This window comes from Lynx rufus, unplaced genomic scaffold, assembly GCF_022079265.1.
Source record: "Lynx rufus isolate CCGP_SWC_20201006 ecotype Redwood Valley unplaced genomic scaffold, mLynRuf1.p SCAF_10, whole genome shotgun sequence".
Classification (NCBI taxonomy): Eukaryota; Metazoa; Chordata; class Mammalia; order Carnivora; family Felidae; genus Lynx; species Lynx rufus.
In genome coordinates, this window is record NW_025814824.1 from 40,546,439 (window position 1) to 40,555,087 (window position 8,649).

Here is an 8,649-nt window from a genome sequence, read left to right on the forward strand (position 1 = left end):
AATTACCAAATCATCCCAGAATTTAGTGGCATAAAACAATAATAATAATTTATTTTCTCTCACAATTCTATGAGTCAGGAACTCAGAAGGAGCTCACGAGGCAGCTGTGGTTCGGTGTCCCATGAGGTTATAATCAGATGAGAGCTGGGCGGAATTATCTGAAACCTTGACAGGGTTCACTCACGTGACTGGCAAGTCAATGTTGACTATTGTTCGGGAGCCTCAGTTCCTCAGTTCCTCAGTTCCTGCCCTCTCCTCAAGGCTATTTGAGTGTCCTTGTCACATGGGGGCTGGCTTTCTACTAAGCCAGTGGTCCAAGAGATTCAGGCAGAAGACACAATGCCTGCTACTACCCAGCCTCAGAAGTCACATACATCGCTTTTGCATTTAGTCTGTTAGTCAAATAGGGCCAGCGCTGATTCGGTGTGAGAGGGACAAAGTAAGATTGAACCAAAAGGCGAAGATCGCTGGGAGCCATTTTGGAGTTGGCTACTGGACTCAACATTTAAGAAAATTAAAATTACCAGAAGAGAAATGATGAGCAAAGAATCATATAATGCAAGCATTCACTAAAACTTTCCTTTAAATAATAAATGCTTAATACTTTAAAGACATGATTCCATTTAAAAAATTGACTAACTTGGAAAACATCTGTTGCATAAAGCAAAGCACGCCTGTAACTGACCACGGTGACACTATATCCTTCCATGAATGACCTCAAATCCTAGGATACACTTACCTTTGGGTTGCTATTTTCTGAATTGTTTCACTATGCAACTTCATCCAGGGATCTATAGAAGCAAAATGTCACAAATTACGGATTATATTTCAGTTTACTTGTGTGTTTCTTTCCATGTAGCAAGATTGGTGTTTAATTATGGGAGGGAACTCTACTACAGGCAGCTGCTACGGTCTCAATGTTTATGTCTCCTCAAAATTCATATGTTGAAATCCTAATACCCAGTGGGATGGTGTTAGGAAGGGGTTGCCTTTGAGAGGAGGAACCTTCACAAATGAGCTTAGTGCATTTATAAAAGAGGCTCTACGGAGGTCACTTGCCCTGTCCACCATGTGAGTATATAACGAAAGTCAACAGTCCAAAGGCAACCCTCACCCAACCATGCTGTCATCTTGATCTCAGACTTCCAGCCTCCAAAACTGTGAGGAATGAATTTCTGCTGTTTATAGCCACCAGTCTGTGGTATTTTGTTGTAGCAGCCCCGACAGACCAAGACAGAAGCCTTTGACTGTCTTCAATTTCAATACACTCACACTGCTAAAGCATATGCCTGGATTTAGTCTTCCTACTTCAGCTGGCCAATGATAATTTCAAGTTCTCACATGATGATGTCATCTGTAAGCCACTGTCCCTGTGGGGCATCAGTCTTTGGCAAGGTGTAGGGGAAAGTTGTTTGTTTCAGCCGTGGTGTCACCATTCAGGTCAGCAGAGACATCACTCCTCCAGGTCTTAACATGGCCATACTGGTGTCCCTATCTTACCTGGAGGGACAACATACCTCACAGTGCCTGGCATCTGGAGGCCTGGAGCTTTCTCCTCTCCTTACCCCCCCACCCCACCATGCTGTGGGGAGTCCATCTAGCATTCTTCGACTGAGCCCAGCACCCCCTTTCACCTTCCTGCTTCCCTTAACCTCACCCCAGAGTAAGGTGCCTTTGAAACCTCTCTCTCATAACAAGTCACCTGTTTGCAAGGAAAGAAGGCCCTGCATAAACCTGATATATTCTAGGTCTCTAGGAATGAAATCCTCTTTATCACATGTGAGACTGTTACTGGACTTTCAGGTACTCAAACTACAAACACATTTCCAAGAGTATGTTATGTACAAAAGTAGAGTCTGCCTGTACTAGAAATAACAAAAACTGACCAAGGGTAACATAATAGAGGACACATTGTGTTTTCTCCTCAAGAAGAACTCTTCCTAAAGTATGAGAAACAAATTGACCTGGCTTTAGAAAAAAAAAAAATCCTTGGCTCAAAAACAGACACTCAGATCAATGAAACAGAATAGAGAACCCAGAAATGGACCCACAAACGTATGGCCAACTAATCTTTGACAAAGCAGAAAAGAATATCCAATGGAATAAAGACAGTCTCTTCAGCAATTGGTGCTGGGAAAACTGGACAGCAACATGCAGAAGAATGAACCTGGACCACTTTCTTACACCATACACAAAAATAATCTCAAAATGGATGAAAGACCTAAATATAAGACTGGAAGCCACCAAAAGCTTCGAGGAGAAAGCAGGCAAAAACCTTTTTGATCTTGGCCACAGCAACTTCTTACTCAACACATCTCCAGAGGCAAGGGAAACAAAAGCAAAAATGAACTCCTGGGACCTCATCAAAATAAAAAGCTTCCGTACAGCAAGGAAACAATCAGCAAAACTAAAAGGCAACCGATGGAATGGGAGAAGATATTTGCAAATGACATATCAGAAAAGGGTTAGCGTCCAAAATCTATAGATAACTTATCAAACTCAACACCCAAAAAACAAATAATCCAGTGAAGAAATGGGCAAAAGACATGAATAGACACTTCTCCAAAGAAGACATCCAGATGGCCAACTGACACATGAAAAAATGTTCAACATCACTCATCATCAGGGAAATACAAATCAAAACCACCGTGAGATACCACCTGACACCTGTCAGAATGGCTAACATTAACAACTCAGGCAACAACAGATGTCGGCAAAGATGCGGAGAAAGAGGATCTCTTTTGCATTGTTGGTGGGAATGCAAGCTGGTGCAGCCACTCTGGAAAACAGGATGGAGGTTCCTCAAAGAACTAAAAATAGAACTACCCTACAACCCAGCAATTGCACTACTAGGCATTTATCCACGGGATACAGGTGTGCAGTTTCAAAGGGACACATGCACCCCCATGTTTATAGCAGCACTATCAACAATAGCCAAAGTGTGGAAAGAGCCTAAATATCCATCGATGGGTGAATGGATAAAGAAGAGGTGGTTTATATATACAATGGAGTATTACTTGGCTATCAAAAAGAATGAAATCTTGCCATTTGCAACTATGTGGATGGAACTGGAGGGTATTATGCTAAGTGAAAGTAGTCAGAGAAAGACAAAAATCATATGACTTCACTCATCTGCGGACTTTAAGAGACAAAAGAGATAAACATAAGGGAAGGGAAACAAAAATAATATAAAAACAGGGAAGGGGACAAAACAGAAGAGACTCATAAATACGGAGAACAAACTGAGGGTCACTGGAGGGATTGTGGGAAGGGGGATGGACTAAATGGGTAAGGGGCACGAAGGAATCTACTCCTGAAATCATTGTTGCACTATATGCTAACTAATTTGGATGTAAATTTAAAAAAATAAGTAAAATTTTTTAAAAAAAGAAAAAAAATCCCTGAATATTATTTACAATGTTTAGTGCCACTTCAATTTATGTCTGTAATTAAGGCTTAGAATGACCGTGGTATGACTAGACGAGTCTTTTCAGTTAAGTGTTTTGATCTTCCCTCTGACCCACACACTCACAAAATACCAGCACAACTGCAAACTCTTAACTAGGAAACATGGAATGCTATACACCCATACATATGACTCACCCATACTTACACACTCATTCATTTTGCAGTTCTTAGATTTTTACACAGATTTGTTGAATGGAGTTTGGAATAGTTGGAGAAAAGCATCGTTCTGAGCAATCTCTTAAAAAGAAGAAAAAGCACAACCATCACCCTGCAGGACAAGGTATTTGGCTGATAACTTGGATTGACTCTCCCTCTCTAAACAGAGTTCAGGGCTTATTACAAAAGGCAAGGCAGTATGTTTTGTCTGTTTTGAATGAAATCGAGCCTTCTTTGAGATCCCAAGGGAGGCAGTGATTGGCTTTATATACACGGTCAGGGCCAAGTGTGGTGGCCAGCATGGTGGCAGGTGCAGTGGCAGACAAAGGAAAGTGAGGCCCAGTCCCTTGACCTCAAGGCTCTTGAACACTGATGGGAATCCAAGAGGCAAGACGGGGAGGAGAAAAGCCCAGGGGACCCTCTCCTAAATGTACATTTGGGTGTAGCTATAGACTACATGGATAATCTGAAAATAGCTGGAGTTAAAGCAATACAGATTATTACTAAAGGACGGCATTTTTAAAAACGTTTTCTTGGGGCGCCTGGGTGGCGCAGTCGGTTAAGTGTCCGACTTCAGCCAGGTCACGATCTCGCGGTCCGTGAGTTGGAGCCCCGCGTAAGGCTCTGGGCTGATGGTTCAGAGCCTGGAGCCTGTTTCCGATTCTGTGTCTCCCTCTCTCTCTGCCCCTCCCCTGTTCATGCTCTGTCTCTCTCTGTCCCAAAAATAAATAAACATTGAAAAAAAAATTAAAAAAAAAAAACGTTTTCTTCATTTTTGAGAAAGAGAGAGCATGAGAAGGGGAGGGGCAGATAGAGAGGGGCACAGAGGATCTGAAGTGGGCTCTACGCTGACAACTGAACTCCCAGACCATGACATCACGACCTGAGCTGAAGTTGGATGCTCAACCGATTGAGCCACCCAGGCACCCCTACAAGATGCCATTCTAAAGGTAAGGACAACCAAGCCAAGGTGGAAGTTTGTCACAAGTCACAACAGGCTCCCTGATGGAGCAGTGAAATTCTTCCCAGTAGCTTGCTTGATGTAACTTAACAATTACTCAGTTGTAAGTTACAACTTGTAACTTGTAAGATATAACTTACAATTGTTTTTTGCAGGAGGACAGGCACCTGGATCTAGTGTCCATTAGAGAGCTAGATGGGCTCCCGGGATTCTGGGAAGACTTGGGGGTGGGCATAGGGTTTGTCAACAATATGATTTCACAGAAGGAATGTATGACTGACAATTTTCATCACACCCTTTAGAGGCACACACTGTGTCAGAGGACAACACTGTCCTGAATACTTTACTGTCTTTTCCCAGAAGAAAACAAAGATGGGGCTGCCTCCTGGTGTCTCCTCTTTCCCAGCTGCTGCACATTATGTCCTTAAAATTGCTTTGCAAGTACAAGATGGTCTCATGAATATAGGAGAGTTGGCCATGGCCAGGAAGTCAGCAACTGAAGCTTCAACACTTCCCTTTCTAACACCAAATGTACAATTCTCTATTCAGCCTTCAAGAGCCTCTGTAATCTGACCTTACTACCTCCTCAGATGCATCTCCCACTACCTTGAACACTCCAAGTCCAACCCGGGAGTTCCCACCCAAATTGCCCCTTCTCCTGGAAATCCTTCCCCGCACTATTCCCTACTCCCTTTGGCTGCCTTTAATCAATAACACAGATACTTGTGTTCTAGAGAACACATCAGTCAGCTGTCCAGTGTTTCTCCAAACCCATTTCATGAACTGATGTTTGGGGAGAGCTATGGTTGATCCATTCATCCATTCATCCATTCAGCTGCTGTTCATAGAGCCTCACCTGGGCCAGGCACTGTGCGAAGAGCCACCCTGCCTGAGTGCGGTTCCCCATCACAATAACCCTTCATGGTGCCCTGATCCTCATGTTTTCCCTTTTAGTGTTACATGTTATAAATGGACTCCGATGATTTGTAGAAAAAGGAGAATAAAACAATAATGTAAAATTAAACACAAGTCCTATTTTCTTCATGAAGCTAAAGATAATCAATTATTGGACCATGAGGGAATCTCATAGATCACCTAGTTCATGGCTTTCAATGCCCATGTTCTGACTTGTCATTTCTTTCTTTATTAAGCCCCGCAGATGATTACGACACCCAGCCACAGTTGTGAAGCAGTAACTCGTTCCACTTATGTCATTTTCTGAGCAACTGGAAAGAAAGAGATGACATAACATTTGCTGAATGCCTACCATGCTGCTACTTGGTTACCTACCTTATGTAATAATGGGTAAACTGAAAGCAAGGATGTCCAGGAATTTACTCAAAGTGACATAGCTAGGTCATGGCAGACCTAACATTAGAAACTGTATGCCCTTTTTTTTTCTTTTTTGAGAGACAGAGAGAAAGAGAAAGAGAGCAAGTGGGGGAGGGGCAAAGGGAGAGGGGGAAAGAGAACCCCAAACAAGCTCCACACCCGGCGTGGAGCCCCACACAGGGCTCAGTCCCATGTCTGTGAGATCATGAGCTGAGCCAAAATCAAGAGTTGGATGCTTAACTGACTGAGCCACCCAGGCGCCCCTAGAAACTGTGTGTCTTAAGTCCTAGCCCCAAATTCTTTCCTCTACCTAACTAAAAATAATTTAATTAGTATAAGCCTTTAATATAGATGATCATATTTCATTTTTGCAAAAAAGAAGCCATTAAATAGGTACTATTGTTATTACCATTTTATACAAGTGTAGACATTGAAATAAGCATACAGATATAATTAACGTAAAGTCAGTTTGCTAATACATGGCAAAGACAGGACTTGAATTCAGATTTTTTTATCCACTTTAGGGCTAAATTTTAATAGGATGTGAAAGTTTGAACTCTTACATTTTATTTTTTTAATTTTTCTTAACTTTCTTAAGAGAGAGGGCAAGAGCAAGAGAGGGAGAGGCAAAGAGAGAGAGGGAGAGAGAAAATCCCAAGGAGGCTCCATACCATCAACTCAGAGCCCGAGGCGGGGCTTGACCTCACAATCACAAGATCGTGACCTGAGCCAAGGTCAAGATTTGGATGCTGAAGCGACTGAGCCACCCAGGCACCCCTGAACTCTTACACTTTAAATAAGCAAAGCCTTAAAATCATCCACTGGTTCAAAATGGTTTTACAGAAAAACTAATCTGTAACAAAATCTAGGCGTGGAGTGTGAAGATACCGCTGGTTTTGAGCAAATTGTACAAAGGTATAAAGGGGGACAGGACAAAAAAAAAGAGAGAGTCTCGGACATTTACAACAGCAGGCATTTTCTCTTCCTCTTCTTGACAGGAGGTGGGAGAGAACCACTGAAGAAGAAGAGCTTTATCAAACACATCTAGAGGCTCACTGTGTGACAGCCAAGTGCTGCGTGTACTTTACAGCACAGATGTCTTTGGCCTTGGCTAAACCTCAAAGATAGGCATCAGCAATCAGCCTCTTTGCCTTCAGTTCCTCAGCCTTATCTTCACCACCCCTGAGATCACATTGAGTTCCAACTGGGATGATGGGAGCATTGAGACAATGGTGGCACACTTCAGGATACCTCTGTACACAGACATTTTCCAAAGATGCAGGACTCACCAGAGAAAACCCAACTGAGAATACATCCCTTTGAGTAGAGGATGGGGGCGTAATCTGTCATCTTCTTGCCCAGCTGTGTCCACAAGCCCCGATTCGCCAGTTTTGCATCCACCATAACATTGGCAGAACAGTTGTCAAAGACGGTGAGGCTGTGGTCTCCAGAAAATGCATTAGTTGTGTCACCGATCAGTAGGCAAGTTTTACCTATTGCTCCCGTCACCACATGCTTAATGGCCGGCATGTAGGCTACAGCATTGGGGCGCAGGGTGCCGGGGTGCCGTCCAAGCTGCCTTGCCCTCCATGGGCCACCACCCAAACATAAAGACTTTTTATTCCTACATCCTGTGCCCCACACTCAATGGCTTCCTTCACTGAGTACAAGTGTGTAGAACTCATGATCTTTCCTCTACCTGCCTTTGATACTTATGTGCTGTGTCTACTATAACTTTATCCCGCAGTTTCATAGCATTATTCTTAAATCCCCACTTGGGCTGCAAGGCAGAGAGAAAAACACCTGAGTTCTGAAATTAGACAGTCTTGGGGTTTAATCTCTCTTGCCACTTGCTATTTGGGGGAACGTAAGCAATACCAATAATTGCTCACGTTTATTGAGTGCTTAGTATGTTCCAGAGATGGTGAGAGTTTAAAACGTATTAATTCATTTAACCTTCAAGAAAGGAGATAAATACAATTAACATTCCCATTTTGTGGATGAAGGAATTGAGAGGATCAGTTTTCATATATGTAAGGTGATGACAGCCTCATCTAATTGGCCAGGTTGTCATGAGGCTTACAAGAGACGTCACATAGGAAGCGCCTACTATCATGCCTGGAACACAGGAGTACTTTTCACGATTTGTTCTCTCCCCTTCACCTCTCTTCCTGGTGCACAAAGACCACATCTCTACTGCTTCTGCTCTCCCCGAGTCTGAGGCACTGGTGAGCAAGTAGCAGGGACATGTAAGTATTATCAATGGTCAATTTGGTAGATTGAAACTCGTCTCAAATTTGACCTTCACCTTGGCTCAGTCAGTTGAGCGTCCAACTCGTGATTTCAGCTCACACCATGATCTCACAGCTCCTGGGATGAAGCCCGGCATTGGGCTCCATGCTGAATGTGGAGCCTGCTTGGGATTCTTTCTCTCCCTTCTGCCCTCCCCTGCTTGTGCATGCTCTCTCTCTCTCTCTCTCTTTCAAAATAAATAAATAAACTTTTTTTTTTTTTACTTTGGGTAGATTATGTCATTTAATCCTCACAAAAGCCTTAGGAATTGCATACTAATTTGTCCCCGTTTTCCCGATAAGGTTTTTGAGAAAGACGTCATTTAAGTACATTGGCCAAGGTCACTTGGCCAGCGAGTAAAGAGTGCAGCTCTAAAACTCAAGCCATCTGATTTCAGAGCCCTTGCTTTCAGTCATTTCCTTCAGGTATGCCCTCGTATT

At 43.0% G+C, this 8,649-nt stretch overlaps 1 pseudogene; it reads right to left on the reverse strand.

The window, feature by feature from the left end:
* Positions 1–6,969: 6,969 nt before the first annotated feature.
* LOC124525627 (ras-related C3 botulinum toxin substrate 1-like) lies at positions 6,970–7,447 on the reverse strand (annotated as a pseudogene).
* Positions 7,448–8,649: the final 1,202 nt, after the last annotated feature.